At 30.9% G+C, this 20,388-nt stretch overlaps 1 non-coding gene across 1 annotated transcript; it reads left to right on the forward strand.

Annotated features, from left to right (window-relative positions):
* The first annotated feature begins 349 nt into the window (after positions 1-349).
* Positions 350-421, forward strand: Trnae-uuc. The gene has a single exon. It is a non-coding gene; the product is annotated as a tRNA-Glu (tRNA).
* The last annotated feature ends 19,967 nt before the right edge of the window (positions 422-20,388 follow it).

Raw genomic sequence — 20,388 nt, forward strand, 5'->3', positions numbered from 1 at the left:
TTAGGGCATTTTCAATGGAACGGTAGACAAACTTTTAGTAGGTGCAACTAAATATTAGTAATAAATAGATATTTATTTACAATTATATAATAAATTATAACTATATCGCCTATAGATTAATTAAAACTAAAAGATCCGGTTCTAAAATCGAATTTGTTTGAGAAATAATTTTTTAATGTTTAACAGTTTTTACTTTTAACAAGTACAACATATTATTAAAATGTGTAGTATTTTTCTTTAAAACTTGACGTTAATACTACTAAAAAACTTCCAATATTTTTAAAATTTTATTTGTTTACAACAGCCAATACTGGCGGTTCTCTACAATATATCTGAACCGATATTATTATCCGATATGGTCTAGTGGCTAGGATACCTGGCTTTCACCCAGGAGGCTCGGGTTCGATTCCCGGTATCGGAAACATTTTTTTTTTTTCAATAATGTCTATTTATTTAAAATAGCTACGTCTTTAATCTAAAATATCAATGGAATCTCAAAGCTAGAAATTTTTTGCATTGCTAAAAGGTAACAATTTTATAAATAAAAGGTTTTCTTTAATACAAACTTGTTATTATGATACAGATGCACTCACAATTGTGCAAATGTATATTCGAAAACGGTTTGATGTTTGAGATTAAACAGAGTAAGTACATTTTTTTCTCTCTAACAGCCTAGAGATTAATATTATTCAGAAATTTAAAAAAAATATAAAAGTAAAACAGTTGGAGATGAATTAATTAGTCACTCTCTAAAACTATTATTACGTAAGATATGAGTGACAATAATGAATAATGAATGAATGAATGAATGAATGAATAATGAACAATAATGGATAATGAGTGTCCAAATGTCCGGTTTAAAATATGAATAAGTTATCTTGAAATTCATTTGTGATATTAAAACAAGTTATATTTACCATCCTCTCTAAATGGGTATATTTAGATTAATTTTTTTAATTTTTATAACCACTTAAATACCTTTAAAATAAGATTTTTCAAAATAAATTTACATTTAATGGCTAATAACTAGATCCTTCATGAATTTTGAAAACATTGTGAGAGATAATTTTAGGGAAATGAAACAATCTAGAAAAAAGGTCCTGCGCATTTTGCGATAAGTTTGATAGTTTTGCGGAAAAGTAAAAAAAATCTTGAAATTTACTGTAAATTTAACTTTGAACTTAAATATTTAGAATGTTTTCGAACGTGGATAAAGTTTTTGATTGAGCTGCCGAGTTGCTCCATTAGTATCGATCATTGATAACATAAAATTAATAAAATTAAACCTTCGACGTTATGGTCAGTATATTCCATGTTAAAAAGTACACCGAATGCCAAAAAAAAAATGTAAATATCAGGAAATTTAAAACTAATGTTATATTTGAAAAGCAAATCAGTTGGATACCGCCCGAAAAAGTATAGAATTTTAATGAAAGAGGAAATTGAGAGATTTTATAAGAATCACCTGATAATAGATTTCTGCTAGAAAAAGTCATTCAAATTACACTAATGAAAAAAATGAAGGGGTCAAAAAAAATCTAAATTTTCGGCGATTTTTCAAATGGCTGTATCTTTGATAAAAATGGTCGTATTGGAGTAAAAAAAAAAGCAATTTGAAGCTTGAAGTTTCTAATTTATGGATCTTGCAAAAAAAAATTTTCAAGTAACACGTATCGCGCAATCGTAATGAATATCATGAAAAAAAATTTTTCGAGATTTTTGTCGATCTTATTTTTTGTGTACGGACTTGAAAAAAATTTTTTCAACTTAACCACCTTATGGATTAAATAGGTTGTTCATTTAGCTTCAATTTCTTTTTATTTTGATCTCGATACGACCATTTCTCGCTGAGCTATCGGACTTTGAATGAAAATGGATCATTTTCTATTTGTTCATCGATCTCTCAGAAACCAATGGTTGCACAGAAAATCGACGGTGGGTTTCAGAAACTTGAATGAATTCTCTACAAGGTCCTGGCACGGTTTAAAAAAAAATTATCCTTAACACGACTTTGAAGAATCGTAAAAAATAGGACTTTTAAGGGTCTTCTAGAAAATCACGTGCCACATTGAGAATATTGGGAAAATGACTAATGTTAAGTGTGCCTTTTACAGGTCATTGTACCCCTAAAAGCCCTACAGAGTTTCAATTCGATCCATCAAGCCGTTTTTTTGTTTCATTCGATTGAATTTTTTAAAAATTAAAGGATCAGGTTTTTTTGCCTTTAAATGCTCATAATCCGTAAAAAAATGAAAAAAACATTTTTTTCCTGATTTTTTTTGACATTCTTATTGCAGAAAGCGTTTGAAAACTTTTCAAGAAAAACCGTATTAACTGAAACAAGATTTTAACAGTGTTTATTAGAAAATAATCGAAAAGTCAGTAGTAGGCTTTATCTTTCAAATTTTCAATTGGCCAAATAAATTTTACTTCACTTCTCTCTTAATTCTACAAAAAGAAAACAAGTACCTACGTAGTTTTTAAAAAGTGAATAGTGTATTAAGTAAAAAACACAAATAAATAATAAAAATAATAATTGAAAGCATCGAGATAGACACGATTATTTTAAAGAATTTTAAGTACAGTACACTGCAATTTGAAAAAATATGTAATAATAGTTAAAACTAAAGGAATTGTTCAAAATGGGCATCATTTTCCCTGATACATGGCACCATTTTCCCTGATACATAAATTTATTCTTCGCCGAAAATTGAAGTTTACTCTGTCTAACAAATGATGATCGTTTCTTATAAGGTTACATTTATTTGTAATACGATTCCAAAAATTTTCTCGGGATTCAACTGGCGAAGAATAAACAAAGGAAATAACCACGTTTGTTGAGGTCTGGTGATCGTGGTGGCCAATTTTGAGAACAATTATTTCCTCGTTCTATCAATTTACTTGGAAACTTGAGGATCAAATAATCTCTAATAGTAGCACTAAAATGAGACGGTGCTCCATCATGCATAAACCAAAGCTCCAGTGTAAGTTGCAACGGTAAAGCTTCTATTAGATCAGGATTTAGTCGATTTGGAAAAATAAGTAACTGGTCCAATCAAATAACGACCTAAATATTTATCTTAAACTCGCGTTGAAAATGTCGAGTAGTTATTGCATAGGGGTTTAGATCGGAATATTCATGAAAGTTATGAACATTTGTAATTCCTCGGCGAGTAAAACAAGTCACAAGCCTCATCAGTAAAAAGAGTTTTCAAAATTAATATCCTGATGCAAAACAAACTCACAAAACGTCACTCGTCGATCCAAATCTTGAGGCAAAAACTCTTACACTTTTTGGACACGATATGGATGCAGTAGATTACGTTTAAGAATTCAGTTTACAGAAGTTCTTGATAATCCAGTCTGTCGATTTAAACGTCTAGTACTTATTTGCGGTTCATCTTCAACTGTTTGCAAAATAATTTCTTCATCTTGTACCCCTGTTACATTAGGACGTTCTCGGATGTTACTGAAAACTTCCTGTCTCTCGAGCTCGTCTTTCAACATTAGAAAATGTTTCTCTATGATTAGGAAATCTCCTACGATATTCTTCCACACTTCTACAGTTTCCTTCGCAGAAACCCAGCACAAGTAGCATATCAACTTGTTCGCTAAATGTAAATTTTCCAGCCATTTTCAACAACAATCAGAGGCAATTGTTAAAATAAAACAATTTTATTACTAACTGACAAGTTTGAAAGATAAATTCACTGCCTGCTACAGACTTTTTGTTTATTTTCTAATGAATACTGTTAAAATCTTTTGTCAGTTAATACGGTTTTTCTTGACAACTATATAGTTTTTTAAAATTTAACAGGAGTAAAAAAAAATTAATGCTGTAATTTAATATTAGATACTATTTTTCAATTTGTTTAATCAATGAAAAAAAAAAGTTCTTAATAATTTTAGAGATGAGTCATCCCCAATGAACATCTTGTAGTGCTTCAATTAACTTTAAATCATAGTCAAAGAAGACCAGGAATAAACCTAAATCATGTCCCAAATTTGCTTCTTCTAGCGTAAAAGGCCTCACTTTGGGGGCTAATAACTCCTCAGGGGTGCAACTTTGTATATAGGTAAGTTTGGTTAAATTACAATATTTTGGACACTCCTACATGCACCTGCCCTGTATAGTTTCTTATGCGAGATACCCTGTATAATTCAACAAATTAGGTATGTACAAAACATGTTCTGTTGAAATCAAATTAAATGATAAAAACGTTCATGTAAATTTAGTTAGTATACTTTTTTAATTAAGAAAAAGTAAATTTTACATTTTCAAAACATAATTTTCGACTTTAGAAAGCAAAAGCTTCCAACGCAGCTCAAAATTGCAGATACACAGAGAAAAAGCTTCGCTTTTTAAGGAGAAACAGCCATTTTCACTTAAATAATACTATTATATTTTGCTCCAATTTTGCAATAACCCTTTTAGGCATCGTCAATCCGATTCTAAGAAAACTGTTATTGCAACTTATATTACTCAAATTTGGCACAATCGCTAGCACAGTAAAAGTTTCAGTAAGCACTCTTCCAGCCCTTCTAACCCTAGGAAGGTAATTCTGTTTACATATATTTTAACAAGATTAAGTGAGGTTTAAACAGACTACAATAGCGACAGACACCAGGGGGTAGCTGTGCATGAATCGGCGTACTTTGACCGAGATGGAAGCAATAAGGAGCGCAACAGAGGTACTTCTCAGTTTTTGGGCATCACTTTCACCCAGCTCTGTTTACAGTCGGCCTAATTGTGTAAATATGGCTCTATAAAGGCGGCTTCTTTCTGTATTGTGCAGTGTTTACTGTTTCCTTTATGACCTTTCTTTATTGGAGTATTAGGCGAAATGTACGACCGTGGCAGAAACATGTGCCAATTTTTACTTTCAGGGATTCCAAGTTTGTAAAAACTGGCTAATAAAAACTTGGGATAAGTTGGGCTCTTTCGGGGTTATGCAAAGCTTGCTACCGACCCGAGTCTATAGAATAGGGTGTATAAATGCTTATAACTTGTTTGTTTAATTTTTGTAGTCCATTTAGGGTTCAATGTGAAAATGAAAGTAATTGTACAGAGTGATTCTTTTACCGTGGCAAACTCAATGTTAAAACTGGGAAATGGGTGAAAATTTTAGTGACAGTGATTTAGAGCTGGAAGTGTGTACCCCGCCTGAACTTAGAAGTGCAGCAATTAGTGTAAGTAGTGATTTATTGCCAGAAAAATCGAAGAGGTTGTACATGAATGCATACACTTAATTAAAAACATGGTGTGAAAAAAAGAAAGCTGTTAAAATAACAGAAAATGTTTTATTGGCATATTTCAAAGAAAAAGCTGACTGCAAAAAAGTGTCAACATTATGGGCAAATTATTCCATGTTAAAAGCCACCTTTACAATAAAGGAAGACATTGACATTTCAAAGTTTTTTAAACTCACAGCTTTTTTAAAATAATGGTTATAAACCCAAAAAATCATGTGTATTTGCATAAGAAGAAATCGACAAATTTATATTTGAAGCTCCTGATGATGAATATCTATCAAAACAGGTACATTTCATTATTAATTGTTTAGCTTTTTGCAAGCACTATGTTCTAGGCTATTGTGGTAATTGGGGTATATGGCACAGCCCATATGGTTATTGATGATTTAGATTTCCGAGATGATAGTATTGTAATAAATATTCCTAATTCAAAAAATGGACCATCTAGGAAGTTTGTTATTCTTGAACCACAATGGATTAATATTGTTAAAAAAATACATAGCTAACAGGCCAACTGACATTAGAAAACTTTTAGTTTGTACATTAGAGGTAAACATAAACAAAATATCGGGCACAATACTATTAATAAAGTACCGTACTAAGCTTAAAAAGGAAGCCTCCCAGATTCTCAAAAAATGGGTTATTTGCGAATATTGTAGCTCGAATTTGTTATTTTTGTATGAGAGCGTATCAGGCAAAGGTACATCAAATCAAAGATAAACTATGCGAATATTTTGTCAACCACTAATAAGCTCTTCAGAATGCAGTACAATTCACAAACGAGTTCTTCCGCAAAAGTAGGTACATACATATATGACACTGTGCCACGTCGAACTACTGAAAATGAAGATGAAGACTTCCGAGAGGAAGGTCAATAGCAAAACGAGAAGGACACGAACAGGAAGACGATAACAGTGACGACGAATATATACCGTAGAATGTAAAGAAACGTCCGCAATCATTTAATCAGAATGAATAAATCCTCATAGAGTGTATATTTGACGAAACTCAAATTCGTGAATGATGAGGGGTTGGTTTGTATTGAAAATGAATGAAACTGTGCATGCTGCATGGCAAAGCTTCAAATATGTAACATAAACCTTTTTTGGGTAATCTTTAAAGTCACAATTATAAAGCTGTAGTAGCTCAAATAATGAAGAATAAGAATTTTAGAGAACTTGTACGATTCATTAAACTAAAACTGCATTGTATGGACTCTTACATGGGTTACTTTTTCGATAACTTGGCTGAATATAGCGAAAAGCAAAGTGAACGATTTCACCAGGATTTAAAGAAAATGCAAAAGGTATCAGGTTAAGGGACGTGAATTTGATCGCGGACTACTGTTGGATATTGAAAAAGGAATCTAAGATTAGAGGTAAAAAGAGAAAATCCTCTACATAGATCTTTTGAAGACAAAAGCATTCGCTATAAGCGAAGGGGTTGATTAAAACTACCCATCACTGTCTGATCAAAAGAACAGGCCATATTGTATGCTCATGTAATTAACGAAAAAATTATATTAACAGATGTTGAGAGTTCTTATTTAAAAGTTAAAAATACTGCACAATATGTCTCAGTATTGATTGAAAAATAACCTATGTTCCAAATAACTTAGTTTTCAATACACAGAGTGTTAAAGTTTTTGAAAAATATCAGAACAATATAAATATATATGCTACTGAATATTTTAGGAACTCAGTAATACGCTATTGACTATGTACTTTAGATAGGAACTACAACGTAACAGAAATTTTATTGTTTGATATGTTCAATTGACCCTAAAAAATGATAAAACCGCGGAGTACTACCTTTTAAAGAGGTGCGTTTTTGAGAATGAAGTAAAAACGTGGTATTTTCAGTTTTTTGAGTTTTACTCGAAAACTATGAATTTTTTCTAAATAATTGTCAACAGAAAAGTTGTAGCAAATTGAGTTTCCAATCGAAATGAGACCTTTTAAAGTAAAAAAAAATATTTTTACCAAATATATGCCCAAAAAACGAGTAAAAACACCGAAAAAATGCGTTTTTTTCTTTTTGGTTTTTGGCCCACAACTTTATTCTGAGGTGTTAGGTATAGGCATTGCTTCAGAGAAAAAAAAGTTAATGTGTTTTTCTTTAAAATAAGCCTTTATAGAAGTACCTACGACTAATAGAAACCGAGATATATTGGATCAAAGTTGGTTACTTTTTGGATTTTTGGCCAATTTTTGCCCTTTTGTGACGATTTTCGCCTTATAACTTTTTTCTGAGTTAATTTAGGTATATGTAATGCCATATTCAAATGAAAGTTGGTTTCAAGACCTTTGAAATGGTGCTTGGTAGAAGTTTGTACAATTAAAATCTACCGAGATATGTCAATTTAACCAACGACATTTTTTTCTTTTTATAAAATTTTTATTACTTTCGGTATTATTTTGTCTAATAAATTTATTTTTGTGAATGTGAAAGTTAAAATAAGTTTGTAGGTGATTGAATATTATTATTTACTTATTTAAACAACAGTTAATCATATATATCTTATAAATATTCAGTTTCATTTAGTATATTAATCAATATTAATATCAATTTCGTCGTCATCATTTTCATCAATGTCCTCTTCAGAAAAATCCGGCTCATAACCATTCTCACAATTTATTAATACATTTACAGGCAATTTTTGGGAACTAGCCCATTTATGGAATTTTTCCAACCCCAATCAAGGGGATTTAAAGTACAACCATTCCACTGTTGCATCTGAAAATATACTCTAAACCCATGATGTTTGAGAGCATTGAGAGTTGTTAAAGGCAATCGAGATAAAGTAAATTTTGCACTTGAATACTTTTGAAATAATTTATATCGACAAGTTTTTAGGCTGTCAATTTTTTAACTATACATTATAGTTACAATGCATTCAGATGCAGCAGTGATATCCTCAACACTAGTATTTTCAAGCAAAAATACATCGAGGTAATTTTTTTATTTTGAAAAATTCTTATTTACAAAATTGAAAATTTTTTTTGTAATTGTAATTTTTTAATTAAAAGAACAAAAATAATTAAAAGAATTCGAAATTTTACAAGATAAATATGATTAATTGTTGTTACTTATTTTAACTTTCACATTCACAAAAATAAATTTATTAGACAAAATAATACCGAAAGTAATAAAAATTTTATAAAAAGAAAAAAGGTTGGTTAAATTGTCATATCTCGATTGATTTTAATTGTACAAACTTCTACCTGGCACCATTTTAAAGGTCTTGAAACCAACTTTCATTTGAATATGGCATTACATATACCTAAATTAACTCAGAAAAAAGTTATAAGGCGAAAATCGTCACAAAAGGGCAAAAATTGGCCAAAAATCCAAAAAGTAGCCAACTTTGATTCAATGTATCTCGGTTTCTATTAGTCGTAGGTACTTCTATAAAGGCTTATTTTAAAGGAAAAAATATTAACTTTTTTTTCTGTGAAGCAATACCTATACCTAACTCCTCTCAGAAAAAAGTTGTGGGCCAAAAACCAATAAGAAAAAAAAACGCATTTTTTCGTTTTTTTTATTCGTTTTTTTGGCCATATATTTGTTAAAAATAATTTTTTTTACTTTAAAAGGTCTCATTTCGATTGGAAATTCAATTTGCTACAACTTTTCTGTTGACAACTATTTAGAAAAAATTCATAGTTTTCGAGTAAAACTCAAAAAACTGAAAATACCACCATTTTACTTCGTTCTCAAAAACGCACCCCTTTAAAAGGTAGCACTCCGCGGTTTTATCATTTGTTAGGGCCAATTGAACGTATCAAACAATAAAATTTCTGTTACGTTGTAGTTCCTTTGTACCCTCTTTTTTTTGACATAGTCAATAGCCTATAAGTTAATTCTTTTGATTCGTAGTTGTATTTCAAAAGAAAATTATATCTTCCATTTTATTTGTAAAACCTGTTGTTTTCGAGACATTTTTTTTTATCTAAAATACGCTTGGCACACAGTTCAATAAATTAAAAATAACTCTAACAATCTTTGTCTCACGCAAAAGAAATCGTTGATGATTTATGAAATTAAATATTAAAAAAGAATCGTTGGCACATAAATATAAAATTTTCTGTGGGGTAGCAATTGGTAAAATACACCACTGATATTTTCGAACTTTAAGTCATTACATTGTATTCAAAATTGCATTTACAAGAAAAAATTATTATATTTTTTTACTTGGCAAAACAAATGGCTTTAGAATTACATATAATCGTGTATTTAACTGTATGGTAAGTTTATTTTAGGTTCTGACTCACAAATGAATAAAATGCACTAGACATCTTTTTTTAATATAATTGCAAATAAGGTGAACTTATATAATTTCCAAAATATTCAGTGATGTTGATTATGGGACTCTTAGTAACTTTAGTATCTCTTTCACTGGTTAAAATAACTGTAAACATATTTGTATTTCTGTTGAGTTTAACACCTCGTTTCTTGAAAATTACACGATTTGGGAGATATATTCACAGGAATATTTCCTCAAAATTGAACAAGGTTTCCACAATTTAATTTTTTCGAATATTTTCCGGAACATTCTGTATATATCTGTAGAAAGGTTTATAACAGTGTTATTAAATAGTGTAGGGATATATAGCTTTAGTAACTATAATCTAGATAATCATTTTAGTAAACTTTATAAATTCAGGAAAAATTGAAGGGAAAAATTTCCCTGATAAGATTTTGATAGAAAATCGTTTCAAAGCCAAAATGGATTTACTTTTATGTTTATTCAGTTTGAAAAAAATGCAGTATTTTCTACAAAATTAAATATAACACAATTCTCTAGCTAGACTTAGCCTATCAAAAATTTAGTACATTAAGGCCCGGTACTTTGAGTCTCGGTTAAGCCTTGGTTAAGTAATCACATGATTAGACTATACATAACTGATTTATTTTATAAACGTATATTCACAGTCTAATCGTCTGATTAGTTAATCAAGTTTTAATCGGGTTAATAACATCTGTAACAACTACATTTAGACTTTTTCTGAAATATTGACTTTAATAAGTATACAGGGTGGTCCGTAATTACTGGGCCATAGAGTAACTATACATTTTAGGTATGAAAATAATAAAATTTAACCAAACTGATTTTAGATTTATGACTTATTTAATAAATTTTACAGTTTTAGAAAAAAATAACTTGAAATCTTGGAATTGGATGTTTTTGATGACGAAAAATCCGAATCTGAACTCAGTTATCAGGCTACTAAGAGAGAGTGCTAGTTATATGTACTTATAAATAAAAATTGCTCATCGTAATGTTTTTATGCAATCCTCTACATATAGCAATTTTGAATAAAAAATCCAGTTAACTAATAAAGTATTTTTAGGAAAGGAAGAAAATATGTATACTTGGCTTGATGTCGATAGACTTCTCCAGTTGCAAGATATATATTATTTTGTAGAATTCAATGGCGTATTTTTATAACTAACAGTTTACTTACACATATCTCACGTGGTAAGTTGAATGACAATTATTTTCATTTAAAAATTTGTTGTTTGACATTTTTGGCAATAATCTGACTGACATAATATTTTATCATTTATCTCAAAAACAGTGCGTTCTAGCAACATGCGATAAAGAAACTATTTTGTAAAGAGAATCAAATTGGAAATAGCACCAAAGAAAAAAAATAAAAACGAAAGCTTCTATGTACCACTTTCGGAACTACATTCCTGTATGTAATGCGTCATGCGTTGGTGTACAATCAAAAATTAAAATTACAAATTTTAATGAAATCACCCCTTGTAACCTTGTAACTTAATAACTTAATACATTGAATCTCGAAAACAAAACGATTTTGTACATTTTGTGTCGTATATCCTGCTATTAAAGTGTGGGCAAGCACTTTAGTTACATATTGTAGATTTTTTAAGGGAACAGTAAATCTCCTTTTTAACATGACCATGGACATCAGTAGTTTCCATAAAAAAAGATGTAACTTTAATCTATATAAGTTGAAAAATATTTATTATTAAAAAATAATTAAGTACGCCGCTGCAAAAAGTACTATAGGGTCAAGTGTCAACATTTCAGAGGAAAATCTAACTGTAGCTGCTACAAGGATTACTCACAATTTTTATTATTTGACTGTAACTCTTAAACTAGACAATATGTGGAAAATGTTGTTTTGACGTGTTGATTTTTCAAAAAAACAGGTTGCCAACGTTTCAGATAATCGCAACTTTCTTTAATGAACACAAATATGAGCCTATAAAGAAGAAAGGCAGAAATATCAGTTATGGGGGGAGTTTTTATACGTAATTTTCAGTCGTTTGACTAGGGTCTTAGAAAATCTAAACAAATTAGAAACAGTATATCTTCACTGTATCAGCTATACAAGTTTTGTTCAGGGTATCAGATAGTTTACAAGCTGACAATATATTCAGAAAAGGTAATAAAGAATATTTTTTTGAACTTCTTCGTGGTCTTTCACTGTGAAAAATTAAGGGAATCCTTATATTTCAACATTTTTATACTTAGTTTAGATGGATTTTCTTGTTCTTGTCTTACTAAAAGTTCGTTCTCTTGTCTACAAAACGCCAGCATTAAAATAGAATTTTTCCTAAAACAATTTGGGAGTTATTTACATTATTAACTGTTGAAATATTTATAGTAGGACTGTCTCTCTGTCGCAACTAAAATAAATGTTTTAATTATTAGGTAATTACTTGTTTATTAATTATTTGTTTATTATTCAACGTACCTGTATGTCTATGACGAAAAAAACATATTTTTCCCAATTTGCCTTTTCGGTAAAGTATTATTTAAGTAGTTTGTGACTGGCATTTTATTTAAGATCGATGAGGACATCTCTACATAGATCATATTACTTACCTAGGTTTTAATGCAAAAATATATGAGGGTATATCAAAATTGAGATAAAAATGTAAGGAAATAACTTTTAAGTATCTGATAACAAAAGTTAAATAAAAACACTAAACAAATTGCATACATCTAACCAACGATTTGTTTTAGTGATCCATGAAATCAAAAAACTAGTAGGCTGCTTTCCAGCATGTATATTTTCATCCATCTTTATTAGGTCCAAACTGTGAAACAAATTAATTAATTAATGAAAGTAGTTGTTATAAACACGTCGTAAACATTTGGTTTTTGAGGTACAGGGTTGAGACTTGAAAAAAAACTTCCTTTTGCAAAAAATCGGCTTTTAGTAAGACAATGATAGAACAGGTAGATCCGTCCAGGAAGTGCCGAAACGTAACGTTAAACTAGAGCAACTTCGTTTAATTTGATGTAAACATCAGAAAATGTACCTTTCCAGTTTTGTCCAACAAAGTAAAGATACTCAATAATTGTCATTAATGCATGTGTTAAAATAGTTTCCTAAAAGCTTTCTGCAGGGTGTGATTATGTTCATAGTACCGTACGCAATTTTCAGTATGTTCAACAGGGGTGTAAAATTTAGGAAACCTAAGATAAACCTTTTCCTTCCTTATTTTGAATGTATGGTCAGTTGTCTTACACCCTGAAGAAAACTTGTATAACTGGTACAGTGATTGTTTCGAACTTGCTTAGATTTTCAAAAATGCTGGACAAAAAATTGCGAATATAAATGCAAATTTAAGCAAATTTATGTTATATATATGTTTATATATGTAATGAAATTTCTGATTGTCCACGAATATAGTAAATATCCTTACAGGTTTTTCCATGCGATGACATAATTCGTATTGCAGTTTCAAATTTGACTCATATTGATATAGCACTAAAAACTATGATGAACTATGAGGATGAACTACGAGTTATGAGATAAAATGTCGAACCATGATCTACAGGTAGTTGTTAGTAATGAAGCATTCAACTGTTTTTGAAATATATTAATTAATTGAATGAAATACAATTTTATGTTCATGACTTAACTGTTGTTTATTCCGTAAAATAAACTAGACCTTTTATAAATTTTGAACGCCTTGTATCTTGAAAATTAAGCACTTTAAGGAATATACAGGGTGACTCTTACAAATATAATTTTGTGAAGAAAAAATCAAAAAGGGCAGTTCGAAAATGATTTAAAAATACACTTCTGCACGGCACTGGAAACTGGTCCACTGTAAAACCTGACCTGGCACAATGCGTCACGTCGGCAGTGATAAAAACGAACAAAAACTTGAAAGAATTTCGAAAGAAAAGGAATAAATGGAATTTTATAGCACCTATTTTATATCAGCAAATTCAACTGATTTTGCCGCTATTGTTATTATTAATAAATAAAATTAATTTGTGGTTTTAAATAATAAAATAATTTGGCATACCTGATGTTACAACAACTGTTCAAAATTTTGTCCACCGACGTGTAAACACATTTGGGTCCGTCTTACTCAATTTCGACGAACTAACACAAATGTTGTCTTGTTTCACCATAACACAAATGCTTCACCACAATACAAAATGTTCTCTTGCTTTTGCCATTTTTGACACTAACTACTAAAAAACTATTGTAAACACTATAGCAACGGCGACTGTAAATTCGGAGTCGCTGAGGCTCTCTACGCGTATTACGAATGACGCTAGAGATTATAGTTGTCCATCAGCTATGTAATGGTTGAAAGTCAATAATTTTTTTCTTGGACACTATAAGGATTTCGCAAAATTTTTTTGTTATGAAATTAACTCCATTTCTCATGCCACATCTATTCCCAAATTTTTTTGGATAAGTTGTGAATCACCCTGTATGTATGTTTACAGGATTTTTTTACGTAAAGCTAGCTGGTTATTAGTGGTTGCCCAACTCCCTGGAAATAAAAAAAACATGGAAAATATTTAATTTAACATTAAGACATGAAAACGGTTACTGATGATCGCAAATTGAATATTTTTGAAATTTTGTCTTTAAGAAATATTATAGTTAATATAATATAGAAATATTATATAATTCTATAATATACAATAAATATTATATATTATAGAAATATAAGAAATATAAATAATAGAAAATTAGAATTGTTTTTTTAGCTTTTACATCCCACAAATAGGATTCCCAAAAAATATTTATTGACTTGTACACAATCTCTTTAACTGTGGTATAAGAGTTCCATATTTAGATTTATTTTTGCAGTTTCTATTAAACTGTACAACTCGGAGAAAAACTAATTCCAGCAGAAAAACGTACGGATGAATGTTGTACATTGTGGATACTGTCATAATTGGTTCTTGTAAATTTCAGAATTATTTTGTTATATTTTTTCTTGTGAGACGACAATCACTTATTCCGAGAGAAATCCTACTAAATCATTTTTAACCATCTTTAGGTAATCAAATGAAACTGTTGTGTACAATGAATCCCAAAGCAGGTTTATTTTATTTTCACTTACCCTTACTATCTGATCCTATTCCCCATTTTTTCACAAATTTCATTTTTCATCTATTTCACAGTGTCACAGCATAAACTTCCAAAAAAATTCACATAATCACAGATGTAATATACTGTAGCAGTACATGTCAACGAAAGATCACAGATCCGAAATAAACTGACTTATTTTATGAAATAAAATCGTAAAACAGCAATCAGCAAAAACAACGGTAGCTAAGAGTTCTTTTCTTATACAAAATTGCATTGGTTTCGAAGATGCAAAAAGCGACGTGATGTTCTCGGAACCGCTTTTAATAGTGAATGAAATATATAGGGTAGGCGAGACCCAATTTAAGATATACATTGTGGCGTATCAGAACATTTTTGTACCATTTTTGTTAATGGATCAAATGTCGAAGATAACATTTTTTAATTTTATTTTATACAGAAATACATACAACTTTTTCGTTTTTAATACTATTTTGAACCAAAATTCCATACTATAATCCAAATATTTAAAGTAAGAGGGAATTCTTATTTTTCCGTACTTATTTTCTCGGTTTTATTTATAAGAACCATAAATAAAAAAATATTGGTTTAGCTACTGCAGGTACAAAATTTACTACTTTTGCAGGAAGTTAAGGCGAAATAACAATGTATAGACACTTCTGTTTAATTAAAACATGTTCTTTTATACCAAATTTTCAGACACATAATCAAAACATATAAATATCAAGTGAATACAAAGAGAATATGTTTTGCTTATACATTCTGTCGACAGATGGAGTTGAAAGGAGGAAAAGCTGTTTATCTCTTATTTTATGAAAAGGGACATTTTTTTTAAATAATTCAGTTTTTGTTTAAATGTAGAAAATTGTAGTTTTAAGTGTGCCAACATATACAGGGTACCCCCAATTAAAAAGTGAAAAATATTTAGTTGGTTTTATTCTTAGAACCTAATAAAACTCAATGGTAGTTAAGGAACACATAAATAGCTAATCTATTTTCAACGTTTAATATGTGGGTATCCCCAGATCGTCTTCACCGTAGGTGTCAACAACAAAAAAAATTTTGGGCAGAAATTTATATTTTGGGGAACAATTCTGGTTTATTAGACAATAATCTTTAATTCTAGAAAAATTAAATAGTTTTTTGCGTGTATAAAAAAACATTGTCCATCATTGAAAATTTAATAATAATGGAAGATAAAGGTATTGTTTTTCTGTAAGGGATCGGAAAAACTTACTAGAAACTACTTATTTCAAATTCATTATACAGGGTTTTTCTGAAATAAGTGCGTTCCTTGAAAAAGGTGATAGAGGGCACGAAAATAATCAAGTTTTATTAAGCAACTGATTGTCTAAAATAAATTTTTATATGAAGATTTAAACAAATTTAAAGCCGCCCCTGGTACAGCAGCCTGATGTATTTTTGATGTCGAAGCTGCCGCGCGCCACAATGCGACAGTAACTCAAAAATTAAACGAATGAACGAATTACTTCTCAATAGACGATAAAAATTGTTCAAAGTTGCCTCGATGTGCTAATAAACATGTTTCTAAACGACGGTTAAAATTCTGTCACCAAAAACTCAACACACTAAACATTCACTAAAAACCGTTACAAGAACCGAGATCTCTGTAGAATGTGAGGATTTGCATCACACCAATAAATGAATTTAGTATCCGTAAAAAGCACCTTGCTTGTAAAATCCGTATCTTGTGCCATTTGATGTCGAAATCACTGACAACATTCCACTGAAAATCATTATTTAATGCCTAAACCCTTTGTACATGATAGGGATGTAATAATTGTTCCCGTAGTGCATGCCACACGGTACTGTTAGATACACACACTTCTCGGTCACGAGTACTGCGCCTCGGATCTTCCTCAACGAGGTTTATGATGTTTTCTTCATTGTCAATACATTGCGGCCTTCATATGTCAGGTGGACATTCCCAGTATTCCGTAACCTTTGAACTGCCTTTTGCACTGTTCTACTGTTAGATTGTCGTCTGTTACGGTAACGGACTGCATACAAACGACAACTCTCATTTAAATCGTACTGACATTCTCCGTATGTTAAAACTATATCTGTCAGAAAACATTTTATATACCGGCTAAGTAATACTGCAACACACATAGCACGTGCACAAGATGCACAAAGTCGGCTTACATTTATGGTTAATTTTCTTAATTAATTTTCTCGAAGCGAGAAGCATTTAAATTAATAAAAGTTGCCCATTTTCGTGCTCTCTACCACCCTTTTCATAGCATCAAGAACACCCAGTAGATGAGATAACTCAAGGGCGGATCATAATTTTTTTGAGCAGTACTATGCTACTGAAATAGTAGCATTTTCTGAAAAAGCCGGTTAAATTTTATAGAAAAGGTACGCTCATATTGTCATTTCGATACGACTCTCCGTTTTTTGAGAAAATTGCAATACTTATAAAATTTCAATAGATTTTCCTTTCGAAGGACAGAGAAAAGATTAGCAAGAATTGTAAATAAATCATTATGTACCTTATTAACAAATTAACTAATAAGTTACCTAGTAGTACGCCAAGCTAAATAACAAAAAAAATCTGCCAGGGTAAGTACTGAGAGTAATATCTAATAAGTTGAGTAAACCGATTATCTGGTAGCGGAAGGGAATAAAAAAAATATGCGGTGATAATTATTGCTACCACGTAAGCAAATTTTCAAATAAAAGCGTAAAATCTATATACATATACAATATGAGAGCAAGCCAGATCAGACAGGGATTAACTATGTTACATGCATAACTTAAAATTAAGCTTATCTGAGCGGTTTCTGCAGCACCAGTTACAGGTTTCAATGATTATGCAGGTGAAGATTTACTACTCCAACCATACAAGAGCATCCACAAAATGACATGAAGCCAGGCAGCAACTGGTAGTTATGCATATGTAAAGCGAGTCTTGTACAGGGATACTGCTCTCCAGTGCAGATAATAATCCAGCCAAAGCGAGGAGTAAGCCTGCGTTGTGTAACTAAGGTCCGGGGTTACGATACCTTATACTTCCAATGGCCATGAATCATCCAGTGATGAGGGTGAAGTAGGAAAACACTCAGCACACTAATAGCGACGAAGATGGTGACGTTGAGGGTGAGTGTGCGAATATAATGAGATGAAATAGAAACAAGTACGAGGACGAGTACGAGGCCTTTGTTGTAGGGTGGCCTCGTGGTGAATGGTACCTTAGTCGGGTTTTATGGGCACAAATCCAACCAACACCGGTTGACACTGGATTCACCAGAACTAGCAAAACAAATTTTTGCCCACCAAATGCAGCAAAAGCGATATTTATAGTAACGAGAACACACTAAGTCGACAATTCTCTTTTATATAGCGACAAAAAGCACAGAAGGAAGTAAGAAATGCCTGAGACCAAGAAAAAAGGAAAGAAAAAGTCCGTTCGGCCGTATATCGACAGGGAAGTTTATACATATTTACTTACCGACGATAATTTAATGAACAAATTGAAATATTTTGGGAAAAAGTTAAACCATACCATAATATTTGTTAAAAATAGAAAATACTTAAATACCCTAATTTAAAGTTTTCATTTGAGGTTGAGGAATTTTGCAAATCCATTGTGGTTTATATGATTACCTAGCCATTTTTAATAGGGACTAATACGAATTTAAATAAAATAGTCAGAAAAAAATAAGTCCGTAACAGATGGAATGCACATAAGGCTGTTCAAACTGTTTTTCTAGCATGTCAATGCAAGCATGTATCAAGTTTTTTTCTATTCGCCGTTGCAGAACTTGAAGTTCTTAAAATGATTCTGCATATCCCAAACTCTTAGCCCTAAACAAAGAACTCCAACAAATTGAATTCTGATTATCTAGATGGTCATTGAGCGGTTCATCACGATCAATCCATCTTTGTTCGTAAGTTTATTTTAGATCTGGAAAAGAGAAATGAGTAGCAGCACCATCATATATGAACCACAAACCACGTCTAACGTTCACTAGCAAGTCTCTAAAGGATGGAAGTAACACCCAGCAGTTTTAAAAAGTGTAGATAAATTACCTCTTAATTGGTTAGTACCCAGAGTGCCAAATTAAATTAAAGCATTGTTGATGTTCGGCTTCAACAACACTATGTGGATTCTAGTCAGTCTAAACGTGGGTGTTATCAAAATTGAATATTCCTCCCTCTTAAATCATGCTTCAACTGTGTAAAGGATAACTGCTGCCAAATTAGGATTGTCACCATATTCTTGTGGTCTGGTTATTTTAGAGTTCTTTAAACAAAAAGGACGTCTGATAGTTACAGGAGTCGTGAACCAATTAAGGTTAGTAGTTTTTTTCTCACATTCTTCAAAATTTGTTCTTTCTAAGGTATGAACAGATCTGGCTCGTCTTCTAGAGTCGATAAGATTTTTACCAATTTTTTTACTGTCCCAGAGCCACTGATGAAGGATGGTGAATATTCGATCAGAAGGAACGGACCGATTGGCACGTATATACATACATACATTTGCCTACCACTTTTGCATTTATATACAGAGGCAATTTTACAATACAACCAAGTAATAAAAAATCAAAGCGCGCCTAACCTATAACAATGATTATTTATTCGAAGAGAAAATAACAATATTTTCATTCACTTACTCTTTTTGAACACACGATAAAAAATTTACTCGTATTTTTGTAAAATATAAAAGATAATATTATCAATGTTTCAAGTAAACAGATAGTATAACTCTGAGACATTATCAAAACTGTAGAGGTCTGCGTACGGAAATTAATCTTTTTTATGGAAATTTTCTGGTTGTATGAAACGTTGTTAACATATGATATTGTATTTGATAATGAATTATACAGGGTGATTTTGAATAGAGTAGCACAAACGCTACCAGTGCATCTAGGTGAAAAAATAAGGCGAATGAACTAAATATACCTTAGACAAAAGTTGCACTCCTGAGGTATTACAGGGTCTTGAATGTTGTATAGCCAACCAATATTTCCTTCAATTTATCTTGAACGATGTAAAAAACGTAAATCATTTATATTTGGTACAGACATTTGTCCAGTACGGACACATACTTTCTATCAATATTGTTTAAATATGTCGACCAGAGGCGCTGCTGTCGACTACATGCAACATATTACTCCAAAGAATTTTTCACCCTGTATGAAAATACATATCTTATTTACATTTTCGGACGTAACAACTAAAAACAAACATTTTTCTCTCTTACATTTTTTCGATAAACACGATAGTTTTTTTAGATAATTTACGAAAAACAAACTTCGGAAATTTTACAGCGCCAATGGTTGCAGTAACAAACACATCAACACACCATTCTGTAATAGCAAAAAAAAACGCCTTTCTCGTAAAGTAATTTTAATAAATTTATTCAGCAGTATTCTCTATGTAACAAATAAAATTATTTTAAGTGTCTAATTTAAGTAATAATATCTAATTTAATACTACCTACTACCTGCAAGGATTGTTTTTTGCCAGTGGTATCTATAACATGTCTAGACACGACTTAAATTTTTTATCTCATATTTTGTTCACCGATGAGGCATGTTTTCAAAGACATGGCTTAGTTAACCATCGTAATAGTCATACATGGTCTGATGAAAACCACCATGAAATATGCCCATCAAGATTTCAGTACAATTTTAGTGTAAATGTATGGTCAGGAATTGTTGGAGATGTTCTAATAAGTCCATTTATTCTTCCCCGTCGACTCGCTCTTAAATATATTCGATTTTTAAATGAAAATCTCCCAATATTATTGCAGGATATA

Source organism: Anoplophora glabripennis, unplaced genomic scaffold, assembly GCF_000390285.2.
Source record: "Anoplophora glabripennis isolate ALB-LARVAE unplaced genomic scaffold, Agla_2.0 scaffold464, whole genome shotgun sequence".
NCBI lineage: Eukaryota > Metazoa > Arthropoda > Insecta > Coleoptera > Cerambycidae > Anoplophora > Anoplophora glabripennis.